The following is a 20,265-nucleotide window of genomic DNA, read 5'->3' on the forward strand; positions in this document are numbered from 1 at the left end:
TGACATTTTCATCCTTTTGGGAAATTGATGGATTGCCAGAATAAGGTTTGTCCGCAATCAACATTTCACCTTTTTTGAATGAGAAAACCACTCGTACACTCGAGTTTGCCCCATAGCACTGCCCTTGCAAGCTGTGTTCAACATCACAACAGTTTCTGCAGCCTTTGTCCTGAGCAGGAAACAAAACTTCACAGTCACAAGCTGTTCTCTTAAATCAGCCATTACAAAAATGAGGTTCAAATGAAACTGCTTTTAGGAAAAAAATAATTGTATCCAGGAGAACCTACCCAGGCAACGCCACTGGGTGCACTAACTCAGAATAAGTTGCTAGATGCTCACCTAGCAGGGAAAATGCAGACTACAAAAGCTATATACGGTCCACCCAGCACAATTTCAGTTTCTTGGTGGTACCTTCTCATTTATAATACACATATATTTTCTATATTAGTGAAAAGTCTCTTCTCTCATAGAAACCCAGGAACCAAAGTACAGAATCTGGATTTGGGAGGCTGGTTATTATTAAGCTTACACAAGCTCTAGAGTCAGAAAGTTTCATTTAAATCCCAGATCCTACCTTATAGCTGGTGTTTGTTGATGTTGCCATCTGTCATTGAGTTCATTCACACTCCCAGTGGTCCTATGGATCAGAAAAGAACCGTTCAGTAGGGTAATCTCTGCAGGGGAAAATCTCTAGGTCTGTGTTCTGTGTGGTTGCTGGTGGGTTTACACCACTGATGTAAACTACCAGTCATTCAGAGAGCGGCAGCCCAGGGCTTCACATCTTCTCACCAGAGTCCCTGTAACGCATCTAGAGAAAATGGGCTATTTATTTAACCTTCTCTGCCTCACGTTCTGTAACTATAACCTGATATGAATAATGCATGATTGTGTTTAAGTTACTTCATTCATTTAAAGTACAACTTCTATTAATAAAATCTTAGGTTTATTACTCAGTATTATTATTTTTGTGATCATGATTTATGTCTGGATAGCCTGGATCAATAAAATAGTTTAAAGAGGTATAAAGGGTAATCAGTATAATAAACATTTAAAATCTTTAACACTTCGCTAGCCAATGAGCCTCCATTTTGGCATGTCTGTGGTCTCTTTGCCAGAGCTCTGGTGATGTTGTGAGGTAAGCATTGAACAACTAAGTGCAGGGGGAGCCATGCATGCCCACTGGCTGCTCCATGAGAAAAAAAAAAAGGCTCTTTCCATCAAGATTTATAACCAACCTAGGGACAAGGGAACAACAAGTAAACTAAAATCAGTGGAAGGAAAGTCATAGGATGACTAGTCAGGTTTAATCTAGGGCAGTGTATCAGTGAGGAATTACTAAATCCAAAGAAGGTCGAACATGATGGTGGGACAAAAGGAAAGTTAAAGGAAATAGAGGAAAGAACCAGAAGGCAAAGGTTACTTATAGAGCTCTAAATACAAGCATATATATATAAAATGAGAGTGGAATAGAACCATGTACTCATATCTATATGTTAAGAATTAAGGTGGCAGATGGACATTAGGTCTCCATTCAAGTACTCCCTCAACACAAGAACACTTTGTTCTAACAATCTGGCATTCTGTGATGCTCAGCTTCCTGACACAATCACTGAAGACCAAATGGGTGCATAAGCAAACATGGGGAAGAAAGCTGATGGTGCCCGGCTATCAAAAGATATAGTGTCTGGGGGTCTTAAAGGCTTGAAAAAAAGCATCCAACTAGCTCAGAAGCAACAAATCCCACATGGAAGAGACACACCAGCCTGTGTGATTATGAGGTGTCAATGGAAATAAGTATCAGGCATATAAGACAGAACAAAATCATACCCAATGTGAATGAGGGGGGGTGGCATGGAGTGGAGACCCAATGCCCATCTATAGACAATTGGACATCCCCTCACAGATGGAGTCACAGGGAAGAGATGAACCAGTGAGGGTGCAGTATAGCACCGATGCAACACACACGTTTCCTCTAGTTCTTTGATGCTTCCTCTCCCCCACTATCATGACCTCAATTCTAGTTTACAAATTGGATTAAACCAGTACGTGCTCACTGCTACAGATAAGAGCCTGAAACACATGGAATCCAGGATAGATAAACCCCTCAGGGCCAACAATGAGAGAGAGATACCTGGAGGATTAGGGGATGGTAGGGGGAGAAATGGGAAATGGATCACAAGGATTAAAGTAGAACCCCCTCCTAGGGGGATAACAGAAAAGTGGGTGAGGGGTCAAGGAGGATGATGTAAGATATGAAAATAATCTATAACTTTTCAAGGGTTTACAAGAGAGGGCAGACGGGAGGGAGGGAAAAGAAATGGGGCTCAAGTGGGAAGAGGATGCTTTGAAAATGATGATGGTGGCACATGTGTAAAATATGCTTGAATGTATGGATTGTGATAAGAGATGTAAGAACCCCCAATAAAAGTACTTAGAAATAAAATAAACTATTTACAGCCTGGGGAACCTGCTAGAAGATCACTAGGTGTCAGAATCAGTGGATGGTAAAAGGGTTTGCGTTTTTGTTTTTTAGTTTGGTGACCAATTTATATGTGAAGGTCCAATGAAAGGGGAAATACAAAAACATTCAAGAATTGCAGTTGGCAACCATAACCACTCAAGCCAAATTAGGAACATAATAGAGGCAGGCTGCCCTGATCTTCTTGGACTTGGACCATTGCAGTAAACTCAGAACTGTTTTTGCAAGGAAATAGAAGTATGAGGTTCAGTTCAGGCCCCTGGTTCCAATGCTGTTACATGTCATGGAATGTGTTCTGACGGCAACCCCATGGAAAACCATGAAATACTGCCTCGTTCTGCCCCATCTTCATAACCACTGCTGGTTGAGGCCAAGGCTGCGGTCATTGGGTCAATTCAGTTCATTCAGGGGCTTCCTTTTCTTCGCTGACCCTTTATTTAGTCAAGCCTGGTATCCTTCATCCCTACTGATCCCTCCTGATAATATGTACCAAATATGGGAGAGGAAATCTTATCATCTAGCTTTCTAAGGAGCATTTGGATGCACTTCTAAGGCAGACGTGTATTCCTCTATCACTTCAAGATATATTCAATAATTGCTGCCAACACCGTTATTCAACTGCATCAATTCTTCTCTGATCATCCTTGTTCGTTGTCGAGCTTTCCCATGCACAGGAGATGATTAACTATACCAAGGGTTGGGTGAGCAGCACGTTCATCCTTTACATGATAGTTTTGCTTTTAAATACTTTACATAGGTCTTTTATAGCTGATTTTCCCAGTGCCAAACATACTTAGATCCGGTTCTTGATTGCTACCTCCATGGGTGTTGATTGTGGGTCCAAGTAAAATAATATCCTTGATAATTTCAATATCTTCTTTTGTATGAAGCTATTCACTGGTCCAGTTGTAAACATATCTGTTTTCTCTATGTTGAGGTGTAATTTGTACTGATAACTACATATAATCTTGATTTCCTTCAGTAAGTGCTTCAAATTCTCTTCACTTTCAGCAAGCGAACTTGTTTCATCTGTGTTTTGCAGATTTTAATGACTCTTTTTTACATTCTGGCGCCATGTTTTTCTTCCTATAGTTCAGCTCCTTCGGTTACTTGCTCAGGAGAGACATCCTGGACCCTCAAGACCCAGGGATGGCAACAATGGTCTCAAACATAACAGCAATTGTGAGAATGACACAGGACAAAGCAACGTTTTGTTCTCTTGTGTAAGGAGTCACTGGAGTGAGGAAAGACTCGATGTCACCTAACAACAAGAACACACACATTGCATGAACATGAATGAAGGACACACCCCTGAGTCACACTTTTCATGGGTTTTAACCACACCGTCTCTACTGGCTCTATTGAAGCTATCACCTCTCTGGGTCTATGATCATGCTTAGCATGAACACAATTAAGGGTTCTGGAATTCCCTTTCTTCACAGTGTTCTCCATAACTATTTATGATCTACACAGTTAAAAATCTTTGCATAGTCAATACAGCACAGGTAAACTTCTTTCTGGTATTATATTCTTTTAGCCAAGATCTGTCTGACATTAGCAATGTTATGTCTCATTTCAAGTTCTCTTCTGAATCTGCTAGGATTTTTTTGGTAGTTCCAAGTTGTGCTGGACAGGGTTCTCCAGAGAGACAAACCAGATTGCCAGTAATTATATATAAATATATTTATAAATATAGATATATAATTCAAGAAATGAACTGTTAAATTACATACAGATAGATAATACAATAAATTAACAGTTAAATTATAAAGTAGTGAGACACTAGCAGTCCTTCAAGGCTTGAGAGCCACCAGTTGCCAGTCCCCTTCTGTAGAGAGAGCTGGGCTATATATCTCCAGGCAGCAAACAGCAAGGCAGGTCCCCAACTGTCATCAACTGTCGGTCCCCAGCTCCAGAGATGAACATTCCAATCGTGTGGGTTTAAAGGGACCTCAACTTACAGCGACACAGTCCACAGGCTAGGCATCCCATAGGTAGTGTACCCCTTTAAACTGAGGCACAGAACAACCAAGGTGAGGCTCACCGAGCCATTTATCCCTCTGCCCTTCAGTTAATCCTAATTGTAGGATTTATCGGCCAGGCTGGCACAATAAACTATTGCACAAGTCAACCACTCGAAAATGATCTTCAGCTTAATTTTAATTGCATATGATAGTAATCACATTTTGATAATTCCACATTCTGTAAGTTTCATTTTCTTTGGAATAGACCCAGATATGACCCTTAACAATGAGTGAGGCAGTTGTCGCCTGTATACTTTGATGTAGACCCGTGAAGACTCTCAGTGTTGCATGCACTTATTGAAACATTTTAATTGATACTCGGTTAATTACTTGAACCTGGTTTTTTACCAATACCTTCAGCACAGCTTGAATTTCCACCTTCAGTCCTATTACTGAAGGTATCAGATGCTGCCTCATGAAATCTTTGAAGGTTGGCTAGTTCTTTTTGGTGCCATGACTCTGTATTCCATCCACGTTTGATTCTTCCTGTTTTGTTCAGTAATTGGCTGTAAGCTCTTTCATTACCTCTTCTCAAGGCTTAAATATGTTCTTTGTATTTTTTTGGAGAGACACTGAATGAATTCTTGATTTTCCATCTTCAGGCCTTTGCATGTTTCATTATAATAAATCCCCTTGTGTTCTTATCTGCCCAGTGACATCTTCTGTTCAGTTCTTTACAACATCATTTTTTGCTGTCAGCTTTAGTGTTCTACATTGAAAAGCAAACATCAGCATCTCTTCTGGCATTCGTTTTGGTCTCTTCTCTCTACCATGCCTTTTTAATGACTTTTTAAATTATATATATGATATTATTGGCATCTGGTAATCACTCATTTGATAGCAATCCATGAATTCTATTCTTGAAAGAATCTCAAAGTTCACATGGAATATATTCAAGGTTCTATTTCACTCTAATGAACTTGTTTCAATTTTCTTCATCTTCAACTCAAACTTGTATATAAAAAGCTGACCCTTTGCCTGTTCTGACTTGTGACATTGAAATTCTCCATCTTCTTTTTCTACAGATACCTGATTATTCCTGCATAAATTTGATTACTGTGTAAATATCTGAAAAACGTCAGGTGCTATTGTTAGTATGCTCGTTTACAATTTAAGAACTTAACTCTTGAAAGCATCAATACACACCAAGATTAGGTATCTGATGGAATCATGTTGCCATTATCATCTTTGACTTGGACTATTGCAGTAAACATGTTTTTGAAGAAATGAGGAAAGTAAATCTCAGTTCTTATCATGAATATTGAACTACTCTAATCCTTCATGCTAAGACTGAAAGATTAATCTTCGGGGAGTTCAACTCTAATTTTGGCAGCTACAGAAAATTAGAAACTTAGCATTACCCACTTGACCAAAGTCAAACTTATTAAAAAATGTTCATGTGCTTCTCCCACTCTATTTTTACTCTTATATTATGCCAAATCATTTAATGTTTCTATAAAAAAGGTCCATGTCAAATATCATAATCCTTATCTCAGATAAGATTACTTGGCTTCCATCTGACAAGCCAAAGCACCTTGATCTAGTGGAAAGGTCTAGGGACTGACTGAGCAGTGACCCAGCTGAGCCCAGTCTTCTACTGTAGCACAGTCTAGGCCCAGGATATATAAATGAAGCCCCCGAGTCCTTCAGACTAGTGACACCTACCAACACCAGCTGAATGCTACCAAATGGCACTGAGCAAAGTAATTGGCTAGCTGAGCTCTTCCCAAAATTTTGACCAAGAAAATCATATCATCCAATGAAATGGTGGTTGTTTGATGCCATTGAACTTTGGGGTGGTTCTTTTACTCAGCATATTTTTTTGGAAGATGAATGCATAGAAAATCATATGCTACAATGGAGAAAATAATAGACAAAAAAGGCCCAGGAGACATAGCAGCCACACCCAGGACTATCAAGACGATTCTGACTCACAGTGACTCTTCTCTATGAGTATAACTACTTCTCTGGGTTTCTAAAATTATAAATATTTATGGAGTATACAGCCTCACCTTGCTCTTGTCACATGGCTGATGAATTTGAACCACTGACCTTGTGACTGACAGCACAACACATAACTACTAGACCACCAGATCTCCCATAAAATATCTACAATTAGTAACATGGAATCATTCATGAAAAGTTTATTAATGTAGCTGCAAATTAGCTGGTTGCTTCATTAGTACTGAAAATCTTTTAAAATAATGAAAAGAAGTAATAGGTTCTGTAATTATAAATTCTCTCAATGTCAGTTTTTAATAAGCATTTTCTTATTACATTTAAACAGGCTATATCATAGGGTCAGAAGCATATCATGCCCAGATCCCACTTTGATATGAAAGCAGATGCACAACTCTAAAAATGCTTAATAGTGAATATCTTCTGTCTTTATGACAACTTGCTCCTCAGAAACTGTACACATCTTAATGAAGCCTCACAGTGCCTCTGCGATCGCAAAAAGGCGTAACAAGGAATCATTCTGCCCACCACTGGAACACAGCCACCTCTTGGGTTGAATGCAACAGCTGTTTAGCTGCTGTAAGGGAATCCTGAGCTACCATTCTGGGCAGCCGCACAAAGGTGGGTCACATATCTGATTGAAATTGTAAAGGACATTTGAGCAGATGGGATGCAATTACCTGAGTTGGACACCAGCCAGCTCACTGGGGTTAAGTGGCATGCAACTCAAGCTGAAGATTTTGCCTTCTGCATATTTCACAGATTACTGGGGATGTCCTGCGCCTGGAGTGGACAATAATCAGAGGCTGTGTAAATCTGTGATCCTGAAACAGAATTGCATATCCCTTGAGTGCACCTCTGTCTGGGAAGATATGGTCATTCCGTTACAGCTCCTTGGAATCAAAGGCTCATGTGGACCCAACACATAAACATGGACAATTAGAATGATGAAGTCACTGGACATTATATTTCAAATCTCTCATTCTAACATAGTTCTAAACACAAATTCTTTAGCATCTGAAAAAAAGGAGGACAGTTTCACAAATGAGTGTCCATTCTATACTGCTATATTGACGTACATTTTGATAAGTCAGAATTATACAATTATGAATTTAATCTCAAGACGCACTGAGGCTTACATTTTTCTTTAGAAGCTCAAAGATGGATTGAAGTCATAGGCATTAACTCTGTCTCTGCTGGAACTTCCTGAGGGGATACTGGACATGCAATGTCACTCTCATCTCTTTTTCGGAAAACAAGAGTTAGAAGGATACGCATTCTACGAATTCACCCAGGCCTAAATTCTATGACTGTACAACCCGGAAGAGCAGATTTGGGCTTCATAATTAAAGGGATGCTACTTATCTTCTGAAAAGTATGGAGAGGCTTCAAAAGTTGAAAGAAAAATTCCATTATCCTTCAAGTCCATTTTTCCATACATTTTCTGAATGTATGAAATGAACCATACACCTTCCTATGTGTAGGTGAAATCATTGACTCTCTGACATTAGGTAACAGAAAATATATTTACCTAAATAGTACTAGCTTTTAAAAAAATCTAAAATGAGCCAATTATAAGACTTTTGTGACAATATTAGAGTATTTGAATTATGGATTTTGGTTTTAGATTTTATTATGTGATGTGCTTAATATTTGATCATTAAAGCTTCCTACTTAGGGGAAGTATTGGTTTAGAAAAAGAGAGAAAACAAAAAACAGATAAGGTGCTCCATTTTAAATCCTACACAAAAAGACTTAGATGAAAATAATCTTAAAATGTTCCTCCCCTTTCCCACAAAACATTCAACGCGAGATACCCAAAGTGCTGTGTTACGAATGCATTGCTGACTCATCGTGTCCCGTGTCCAACAGAAGAACCGCCCCTGGTTCTGGACCAGCCTCACAATCGTCGCCGTGTCTGAGCCAAGTTTTGAAGTCACGGTGTCAATACAAACCCTGAGTGTTTCTTCTGTTTGATGTCTTTATCTAAGGACTTGTCCCTACTAATCCTATGTCCAAATTATGTGAGACAAAGTTTCATCTCACTTCTAAGGTGCATTCTGGATGTCATCCTTCCCAGATAGACTGGTTTGTTCTTCGAGAAGTAAAAGACGCATTCAATATTCTTTGCCAACACCACAATTTAAACGAATCAATTCTTTTTGATTCATCATCCAGCTTTCACAGGAATATGAACCAGGTGAAAGTTCCCTCATTTAGGTAAGTCCTCAAAGCAACACTGATTTAGGTAAGTCCTCAAAGCAACACCTGCACTCTTTAACACTTTAAAGAAAGTTTGCGTAGCTCGGTTGCCCAGTGGAATGCATCATTTGTTTTCTTGATACCTGTTTCCAAGAACATCGATTGTAGTCCCAAGGAAAATGAAATCCTTGATAACCTCAATATTTTCTCTGTTTACTGTTATTTATTGATCCAGATATGAGGAACTTTTTCTTTCAATGAGGTTTAGCCCGCCCTAAAATCTGCAGTCTTTGATCCTCATTAGCAAGTGCCCCAAATCCTCCTTGATTTAGCAAGTCAAGCTGTGTCATGGGCAGATGTCAGGTCATTAATGACTCTTTTTTTTGTTTTTTTAAAAAACATTTTATTAGGGGCTCATACAACTCTTATCACAATTCATACATATACATACATTAATTGTATCATTAATGACTCTTCCTTATAACCTTGATTCTGCTTTCTTCTTCCTATAGGCCAGCATCTAGAATTATTTACCCAGTGTACAAATTGAATAAGTTTACTATAGCTATTAAACCTTTTCACAAGAGCCTAGACGCATATTAGAACTTCTCTATTCAATGTTGGTCCATGGACCTGCAGCATCAGCATCATTTAGATAATTAATTAGAAACCTAAAGAATGAGATTCCATATTTTTAATGTGACCTATAGATCACTGACATGCACTTTAAATTTTGAGATGCTCTGATTCAACTTCTGCAGAACCTCACATCCATATAAATAATTGACCTTGTTTAAGGCAGCATCTGTTCATGGTCTTCAAGTGCATAGTATTTGACTATCATCAAGACCAAAACTCTCAAAACTAACCTCACTTCCATCAAGTCAATACCAATTCATAGTGACCCTATAGGACAGGCTAGAACTGCCCCTGTGAGTTTCTGAGAGAGTAACTTGATGAGAAAAGAAAACCCTCTCTTTCTCCTGCTGAGCAGCTGGTGGTTTTCAAACTGCTTACCTTGGGAATCATAGCCCAACATATAACCACATCCAGAACCCAGGCCTACATACACAATGGTATTTCATTCTCTCCAGCCGATTCACTTGAGATTTTCTATAACTTTGTCTATTTTATTTTTTACAAGTAAATATTGAAATAATATCTCTCTCTCTGAGTTTTAATGGTCTTACACAACAGGAAACATTCAAAATAAACGTAATAGCTGTGCAAACCAAGGACTTAATAAATTAAAGACCTTTTGGCTCTGCCTTCAATTTTTAACCACACCAATTATTTCTCCTGTGCTAGAGTATTTACATGTTTGTGATACATCACCATGTTATGTAAGCCTATTGTGAGTTGTAATTTTACATAAACTTATTCCATTTAGCTCAATAATATCCATTTATAACTTGGTTTATAATATATTCTCTACTTGAGAGTAATAAAATTGCATTTTATTGCCAAAACGTCTGTAATTTAGTTTTGTTACCAAGTCATATTAGTCTCATTATTCAAAATCAGTGAGGCTTTATCACCGATGTCCTGGTTTCAGGTGCTAACTAAAATGGGGAGAGAAACACTAAAAATCTGAGATTTGGAGATTTTTTTAGGGATGAAACTGTCCGGAAGTATCCAGTGTACAACTTCTTTGAACTCCTGAGGATGTGAAAGTTCTCTACAGAAGTTCTCTTGAACTGGAGAATGTCTGTTTTTACTTCTTGTAAGGCCTTGGCATCAACTTTCATTTGGAGGGAGGATTCTACCACAACTAACCAAGCTGAAACTAGCTCATTCTGGTCTAGTTTCTCATCAACCACGAACTTGTCCTGGTCAAGAGAGTCAATGGCCAATGCATCATGGGCTACATAAGACTTCAAGATTAAGCCATTCTCCAGGATCAGCTCCCTTCACCCATCCCAGAATGCCACATCACAGCCATCTAAGGGAGTCTTCTCATGGAAATCTTGGCTTACTCTTTATCTGTCATAACCCTACACCATCAGGAAATAGTTTCTGTCTAGCTTGAGTCAATTACTTAAGCCAGTTACTGTACATTCATTTCTATACTTCCTGCGTACCAATGCTTTATCTACAGAAAAGAGGAAGATTTTCCTCACTTCACAGAGAATATTCCAACCCCTTTGGGAACAGTATTGGCCCCACTGTAGTTGTGTTTATGCATTTGATGCTCAAACTGTACATTTGTTTCTTTGATTTGTCACTCTCCAAATTGGAAATCAAAATCAACAAAAGGAGCAAACTCACTGCCATCGAATTGATGCTGGCTCAAAGTGACACTGTAGGACTGGCTAGAACTGCCCCTGTGAGTTTCTGAGACTGTAACTCTTTAAGAGAATAGAAAGCCTCATCTTTCTCCCACAGAGCTGCTGTTGGTTTTGAACTGCCCACCTTGTGGCTCGCAGGCCAACTATTACCACTACACCCCAGGGCTCCATTCTCCAAATTGAACCTACCTCAAATCCCTGCAATATCTCCTTGTGTAGTTCCTTCTTTAAAACTGTACATACATTTCCATCTTGCTGATACTTCATTTCTCACCTGGAGGAAGACGATAGCAGCCTAGCTCTCTACTCTCACTCTTGCCCTCCAGAGAATCTTCTAAAATCACAAGACATATCATGTCCATCCCATGAGTTTAAACTCATCCAATGGCATTTCACTGCATTTCTAATAATATTCTCCCCAAACTCTCTGCCATCAAGTGGATTCTGACCCTAGAGAGATTCTGTGCCTGGAAACCTTTACAGAGGAGCCTGGGGGCATCGTGGTCAGCAGTTAAAAACCACCAGTGACATCTCGGGAAGTCAGCAGGCTGTCCTACCTCTGTGAAGGTTACAACCTCAGAAACCCACAGGGCCATGTCTGCCCTGCCCCACAGGGTCACTATGAGCCCAGGTCAACTCGATGGCAGTGAGTTTGGTTTGGTTTTTGGAAAGCTTTATAGGAACAAATAGCCTTACCTTTCTGCTTCAGTGTAGCTGCTGGGTTAAATAAATGACCTGAGGCATGCTCTAAGGGACTTCAAAAAGTTCACAGAAACCCCCATATCTTTTCATTCCATTTCCCCCAAAACTTTCTGAGCCTCTCTGTGTAATAAGAATAGGAAGGTTGGTAGACTGGCAGATCCCTATCAATCTAACTTCCATCTTTCCCTCGCATTTCACTCTAAAGACTGATCTTAGCCACACTGGCTGGGCCTCTTTCTGTTGCTCTCATCTGTCAAGCCTTGAGACAAATTCTGTCTTTTGAGTCTTTAGCTTTGGTGTGATATTGTAGTGTGACAACGTCACTTAGTCTTTGTTCAAGTCGCATTTATTAAACACTGCTACATGCTAGATAGTGTTCTGGACAATAGAGATTAGTGATGAATAAGACAGGGCAAGCCATGAACTTGATTACCCAGTAAAGAGAGGCAGCAAATAACAAATGAAGAGGAATTAAAAATTGCATTAAATATGAAGAAAGTTCAAACAGGTGATGTTGAGAGGAGTGAAGATGCATCTGCAAGCCAAAAAATACCTGTGCGAGACAAGCACGCTCTTCCTAGCAAGCCTTCGGAAAGAAGGTCGCCCTGCTGGTGCACTGGATTTATCCTGCTGGCCCCCAAGACCGTGAGGCCAGATAGTCATTCCAGCTCGCAGCAACCCTGTGGGACAGAGGGGTTCAGAGACAGTAACTCTTTCTGAGTATAGAAAGCCTCATCTTTCTCCAGAAGAATGGCTGGTGGGTTTGAACTGCTGACCGTGTAGTTTGCAGGCCAACACAGAACCACTACACCACCAGGGCTAATTAAGCATTAACGCTCAATAAATGGACTGGTTACTATAATTTGGTGTAGCACTAAATGACATTATATAACTATGTGTACATCTCTCTTCAGTTTACCTTATTCCTCTATTTTGTGGATGTAGAAAGCTGAGATGGCTAAGGGCCAATTTGTGAGAAGTTGTGAACTCTAGATTTGTCTCTGGTCTTACCTCAAGACTCGAACACACTAGACACCCACTCTCTCAGCCACACTGTTGTCATCTTCTGCTCTTCTTGCCCCTCATTTCTACATTTATCCCTGGCCCCAGGTCTTCCTGCTCCATCCTTTCTTTTCTTTTTTGTTTTTGTCAGAAAATATTTAGTTATGTTAATTTATTCACATATCATATCTTTCCATATTTCATTCACGTCGAGCAGAACTGTATAATTGCTGCCGCAATGTTTCTCAGCATTCTTTTTCTTTCTGAACTCCTTGACATCCTCTCTCACTTGTACCCCATTGCACCGCACCCTGAAGCCCTTATTCTACTTTCTGTCCCTATAGGTCCACCGACCGTCCCCCCACTACTGAACACCCCCCTCCCCCAAACCCTTATTCTCCTTTCTGTCTCTGCAGGCTCATCGAGCCTGGGTTTCATGCAGTTGCTTTCTGCTGCTCTGCAAGCACCATGGAGTAGTCCTGGCTCTAGCAGCTTCCGGTTCAGAGTCATTTCTTGGACTATCTGGTCTTTTTAAACATATACCTTGTCTCGGACAGCAGAAAAGGCTACATCGCAGAGTAACAAGGCTCCTGAAACTAATCTCTTCAGAACAGCTACAACATATACTTCTTTAGGGAGGCAAATGGTGAAGCCCTTGACTGCAATCTAAAAAGTTGACTATTCCAAACCACCTGTAACTGTACCGGTACAAGACCTGACCATCCACTTCCGTATTGATTATGGTGGGGCGGGGCGGGGGGACAAAATACAAACCCAAATCCCTGTTGAGATGTCCTCTATCACATGGGATCACTTTGGAGTCTAAATCCACTCGAAATCATTTAACACCAAACAATTATTTAGAATCAAAACTACTTTGAACCAGTTTCAAGTACATGGTCACATAGTAGTTTGGATAAAGCAAGGAGGATTAGCTCTCATGGATAATTAATATGAAATAAAACAAAAACCAAGCTCGCCCCCATCAAGCCAATTTAGACTCATAGGAACTCTGGGTTTCTGAGTCCATAAATTTCTATGGAAGTGGAAAGGCTCCTCTTTTGAACTTGGAGTTTCAGGTGGGTTCAAACTGCTGAGGCCATGGCTTGCAGCCCAATGTATAACCCATGACACCAGCAGAACTCCTTAGGGATAATAAGCAATGCCTCTTCATGATTTCCCTTTTGTGCCTCAATGATTATTAGTACAAATACCATTGAAGTTATTTGTTTGTTTGACCATGTTTCTTGCATGTGCCACACCTGATGCAGCTATGGGGAAGTGCAATGCTAAGCAAAAGTACACTTACATACTGTCTTTATGGAGCTTATGATTCGATGAAAGAATCAAATTTTAATAACAGTAATCACTTCATAAGTGTATAATTACAAATATAGACCCAGGCTATGAAGGACAGGAAAAATACGCTAGAATACAGTTCCAAACCCGTGGAAATTCACAAAGGTTGGACCAGGTTACTCTCATGTCTCTTCTCATTCTCTTTGGTGGAATTATAATGTTTTACAGACGAGAAGGAACTAACAATTATTGAGTCATTATGTGAAAGTCACGTCGAGCAAGCTCTTGATGAGCTTTATCTCATTAAGTCCTCACAGAATCTATATTAGCCCTATAAAATAGCAACTCTCGTTAAACTTTAGTTTCTTCATTCGTAGACCATAGATGGAGCGCATATGTAAACCACCAGCGAGCGGTGGGTGCTGATCTGCATGCGAGGCCATTGGATTATCAGACTCTATTGTACAGTGTATGACTGCGCGTTCCTGCCCTGGGAAAACATGGTAGACCTGGTGTCCCGAGCCTGTAGAGACCAAAACAGGTTGTCGCATGTAGGGTTAGAGAAATGGTGGCAGGAGATAGGAACAATTAGGTAAGGTGACAATGGGTTGGACAACTAGATTCAAAAGAGCTTGTTTGATTGATGACAAATGGGAAGAAGACTTCTAGTGGCTCTTTCCTTAGTCCTTCTTCACCATCTGTTGTCAGTGGAACTGAGTCCAAGAATGGAAGTGGAGTCAAGTTTGTGGCTGAGAACTACGGAATCAGACGGCTTATATGCTAGTTGACAATACATCGTTCACAAAATCCTTACCAGTTGAAAGCCTCATTTCTGGACCTAGTAATCTGGAATTGAAATAGACGGAAATGCAGGTCTTTGCCTTTTGAATTCATTGTATCAACTGTACAAAAGCAGAACTGGAAGAAATTTAACATTCCCATCTGGGGACTTTGGCGGATAGGAAACTGAAGATGAGGCAACCATGTGGAGTGACATATGAAAACCTTAATGAGATCCATGCTTCAGGAGAAGATGTGTAGAATTTGGGGGGACTTTTTTTGTAAAGGAGCTAAGAGTGTTACTTTATCTGGGAAAGTCAGAACATTTGTGGAAATGATTTTGGTATTTATAAGAAGTCACTGCCATCGAGTCTATACTGACTCATAGTGTCCCTATAGGACAGGGTAGAACTGCCTTTGGGTTTCTGAGACTGTAACTCTTTAGAAAAGTAGAAAGCCTCATCTTTCTCCTGAAGAGTGGCTTGTGAATTTGAACTGTTGACCTTGAATTCAGCAGTCTGATGGGTAACCACTTTACCACCAGGCCTCCTTGACCTCATAGAAATGCTATAAATAGACCAATTAAGCCATGGATAAAAAAATGTTCAATTGTAAAAGATCTTGGGAATAATTTCATATGAAGTGCAATTTGAAATTAAATCATTAAAGTTGTTTATGTAGTATAGAGAAGATAAGGCTCTAGATAATTGATAGTTCTTTGGTCATTTGGATTATTCTTGGAAAACACCCTTTCTGCATAACATCTTGTTAGGGGTTCCTGAGAAGAGTTGGGCCAGAGAACAGCACAGGGAAAGGAATGATCATTATTGTCTCCTGTCCTAAAAAATGAGGACACAAAAGGGTAGAGAGATTTAGTCACTTTACTCTGGGTTAAGAGTTTATTAGATAAATCAGGGGAAAGGGGGTGCATGGGAGATGAAAGTTTATACAGAAGGGTGTATAAAGCAACTCAGAAACCAGTCCAGACAGGCATATATCCTAGTAACTAATTATTAATCAATTAGTAGTTCAGATTGATCTCATGGATGAAAAAAATGCTGTTGTCAATGATTTCATTTTCCTTGGATAGAACATCAATGCTCATGGAAGCAGCAGTCAAGAAGTCAAATGGCACACTGCCTTTGGAAAATCTGGTGCCCAAGGCCTCTTTAAGTAGTGAAAGCGCCGAGCTATCACCTTGAGGACGAAGGGGAGAATGGTCCAAGCAAAGGTCTTGTTTCCATAATGTCACATGCCTGTGAGCTGGACCACAACTGAAGACTAATCGATGCATCGGAAGTGACGGTGCCGAGGAAGGATGTTAACATTCCAGGGACTGCCAAAAGAGTGTGTGCAAAGGAGGAGGCACAGCTGGAGTGCTCTTGGGAAGCGAGGATCATGGGACCACATCTCATGTGCTTTGCACATATTCTCAGAAGGAACCAGTCCCTGTAGAACAATGCCATGCTTGGCAAAGTAGGCGATTGGTGAAAAAGAAGAAGATCTTCCTGAGATGGAATGCCCTAGGCACTGCCACCATGGGCTCACGCATAGCAACGATTCTAAGGATGACACAGGACTGGGCAGTGTTCCACAGGGTCACTCTGAGTCAGAGCCAACTTCGTGGCATCTAGCAATGATGACAACATTGATCTCATGATATGTGGGACACTGTTGAATGCATAGCATACTTTTCCTTAATATTCACTTAAAACTCCTTAAAAGGCGAGAACACTAAGACTGGATGAAATTAAGTAGCTTGGGTGTACATGGCAGAAATGAGACTTGGCCATAGCTGGTTTGCATATGAGTTGTTCTGATTGTTGGGCGCAGTTGAGTTGGTTCTGACAGAGCAACGAGCTCTCCAGACCTGTGACATTCTCATCGTCCTTGGCATGCACAACCAGAGGCTGGATGGGAGGGCAGCAAAGACTGGGAGAAGGAAAAGAGCATGGACAAAGAGGGGGGATTAGAAATCTGTGGCGAGGCACTAGGCTGGAGCTTGGAGTGGTCTGGGTGGGGGGGGATGGTATGTCTTTCCCTGAACAGCTGTAGCATGGAGTCTTTAGGCACAACACATTCCAATCACAAAGCAAATGTGCCTGCGAGAGCTACACATAAATGCTCTTCTGTCCGGACAGTGCTTTCCCCCACCTTTGCCTGAGCTTTCTCACTCTTAAACAGCTACATCTCGGAAACCCACAGGGGGTTGCTATGAGTCAGCACTGGTTCTATGTGGGTCAGTTTGTTTGTTTTTTACCTGGACAGGTTGTCTGCTCTCAGTTTTTAAGAGGAAAAAATAAATCAGTGAGGACTAAAGGGACATACAAAGGGCTTCAAGCAACACACATATATCCTATGGACACTGGCATCTGTATTGATATAGTGCTCCCCTGCCCACATTTTACACATTTTATCTCTTGTAGGCATCACACATTCAGCAGCTCCTTAGCTTTCTCTCCAGACAGTGGGCAGAGAAAAGTCGCTGTGCATTCGAATGCCGGACTTAGTTCTCGGGAAGTTGAGGCTGGTAGGATACGACCTCAGTCTCCGCTACTGAAGGACCAAATTACATGGGTTTGGCTCAGCTTCATGGAGCCTATAATCCTGAGCTGGCTGCCGCTGCTGTGTAAGGCAGAGGCAGCCTTCTATTTGGAAAACTCTGCACTCAGAATGCAATAATCCCCCTTCTGGAATAGGGCAGCGGCCTGTGGCTCCAAAAAAAAAGGTATCCCAAGCCAAACCTGTCAGGCTCTGGCAGTTGGTAGCCTCTCCTTCCTGCAAGGCAATGGCTGCTGCTCGGGTTAATTTCTTGCTCCCTGGCATCTCGCTGTGCACTGCTTTATTAAGAGAAATTTACTCTTCAATTTCCTGTAGTGATTTCAAATTCCCAAGGTTACTGCAGCGCCTTGCTTTATAGCAACAATTACACACCACTCCCTAAGGTCATAAAGGATTTGGAAATTCTTCCAGGGAGGGACGTTCAGATGTCAGATGTCACCAGCTAGCAAAGACATTAACTCTCTCACTGGAAGCCCGAGTGGGAGAGGACTGAGGTGGCAGAGGAGAAAGAGTCCCAGACGAATACAGAGAGGGTCTTTTAGATACCCTAACCTGGTCTCAGCACTTGGGGAGCAGGGGGCGGGGAGGTGTACAGAGAAGGTAGCGGCCAGGCGATTTTCTCTGGCACGGAGAGGTTTCATGTTTGCAGGGGGCTGGATTTCTTTCCTCCAGCCTCTAATCGCAAAGTCTCATCACTCTGCTCACAGAGTGTTTATTTAAACCGTGCAGCATTTTCAAGGGAAGTTACTGCTGAGACTCTTTTAATCTTCAGAGCCAGTTGGTAGGAGGGCCTCCATTGTACTTATTTGATGGTACTCTAACGATCCGTTCGGGTCAGCATCTCAAAGAATCATTCCCTTTCCAGGTAGGAAGCAGAGAAGATGCTATAGACCAAGAAATTGAACTCCCTCCTTTTACAAAGAGAGACACTGAGGCTCAGAGAGGGGGGTCACTAGCTTGCTAGCATGCTGCAGTTAAATGAGGAGATTTTATTCTTGCTTTTTTTTTTTCTCCACAAAGCCTTCATTCTGCCCACACTTTAGAGGGATGGTTTCAGGGATGCGCAACATTTTGTGGGTTTTTTTCTCCCTTCACTCAGTTTGACTTAATAACAAGCCAAATTTAGAGACTTCTACAAATCAGATACGAGTCCACCTTTGTTTCTTGAATTAATTTCTGATGCTGAAGAAGGAACACAGCAAGATTATCATTCACCACAAGTAGCAGCACCAGGAGCTGTTGCATCTGTGACGTTGAAGCAGCTAGAGGAGGGAAGGTGGGTGAAGGGAGACAATGGAGAGTGTAAGACATAAGATAATAATAGCAATATATAATTGATCAAGAATTCACGAGGGTGGCAGGGTGGAGGAAGGAGGGAGGGGGGGAAGGAGGAGCTTATACCAAGGGCTTGAGCAGAAAACGTTTTGGAAATGATGATGGCAACATCTGTACAAATTTGCTTAATACAATTGATGTATGGAATGTTGTCAGAGACCCTAATCAAATGACTTTTTTTTTTTAAGAAAGAAAGGAGAGGGCTGACTGAGAAAAACAGCAGACTTGGGGCCAAGGGTGCAGCTGTCTGAAAGAGGTGCAATGGGCATGGAGCTGGAAGATGCGTTCCCCAAGCTCACTCTCCCTCCTTTCCTCCAGCTCCCTGCTTCTCCCCGGCAGACCAGAGACAGAGGCAGAGAGCAGGGGTGCACATCTTCCAAACACCCAAAGTATTGCAGTAGGATGGGGAGGGTTGGAAAGTGGTCTTGAGAGGAAATGCTCATCCACCAAGTGGGAATGATCTCGTTCTCTGCATAGCACCTATTTGAAGCGTTTGTTGTTACAGGGACTGAAACATATAAAATGCTGAAATTCATACCAGCCACCTCAGAGGCTCTTGTCAACACCCAGAGATAGAAAAAAAAAAACAAAACAGGAACATCTACTCCAACATCTGAAGTTGACACAGGAGGGAGGGAGGGGCGTCACAGGGGACCTGAGATAAATGACTTGTCCCAGGTCCTTCAAATACAAACAGAGCCCAAACGAAAAGCTCAGCTCCCGTCTAGTTGACCTACACCTAAATCTTTTGACCTGAAGAGGGCACAGTTCCGATGTCAGATTCCCAAGGTGAGCAACACAGGTTCTGTGATCTGAATTTACAACCCACTGGGCATCTAGCGGCACTCTGGAACCTCTCAGTCTACCCTGGTGCCAGAATCAGTTGTACTTGGATCAGTTGGCTCCCTAGTGTAGCCTGTACCTTTCTCTTGCACAGAGGTCTCTGTGTGGATGAGAATCTGCTCTGCGTATCTCAAAGGGCCAATAGCCAAGAGCAGGGACCCTCTATGACAAGCCTTCCAGTTTCCAGAACAGATCCTCTCTGGTTTACAGTGACTGAATCAGAGTAGGAAGTAGAACCAGAAACATTCTATAAGCTGTCTCCTCTGTACCAGAACAGGCATGCTGAGTTAGATGTGCAAAGGATGTAGGGTCCTATAGGATTGCTACAGGGGCCAACCATTTCAGTTTGTCTGGGATTGCTCTGGTTTTAGACTGGAAAAAAATCTACATTCTGGAAACCCCTCAGACTGGGGTAAACGAGGATGGTTGGCTACCATAGATCATTTACACAGTAAGCCCAGGTTTGAGTCAAGTGCTCAGGATCTTGCCTGATGCCTAATTGAGTCTTTCGGAATTTAAATGGTCACCTTTCTAAGCAGTAAGCTCTATTTGCCTTTGGGAATTGTGATAAGCATATGTTAACCAATCAAAAAGTGGTCACAAGGACAGAAACAAAATGAAGAGGCAGCTTAGAAGCAAAGCACGCATGAGATGACATCACTGCTGGTAATTCACTCAGCACCGGATTTGTGCAAGAGAAAGCATGCAGCATCTCTCTCCCTAGGAAGCAAGGAGAGGCATGGTGCGCAGTAGAAAGCTGAGTGGGACATACAGAGGATTCACCCCACTC

Source organism: Tenrec ecaudatus, chromosome 16, assembly GCF_050624435.1.
Source record: "Tenrec ecaudatus isolate mTenEca1 chromosome 16, mTenEca1.hap1, whole genome shotgun sequence".
Lineage (NCBI taxonomy): Eukaryota > Metazoa > Chordata > Mammalia > Afrosoricida > Tenrecidae > Tenrec > Tenrec ecaudatus.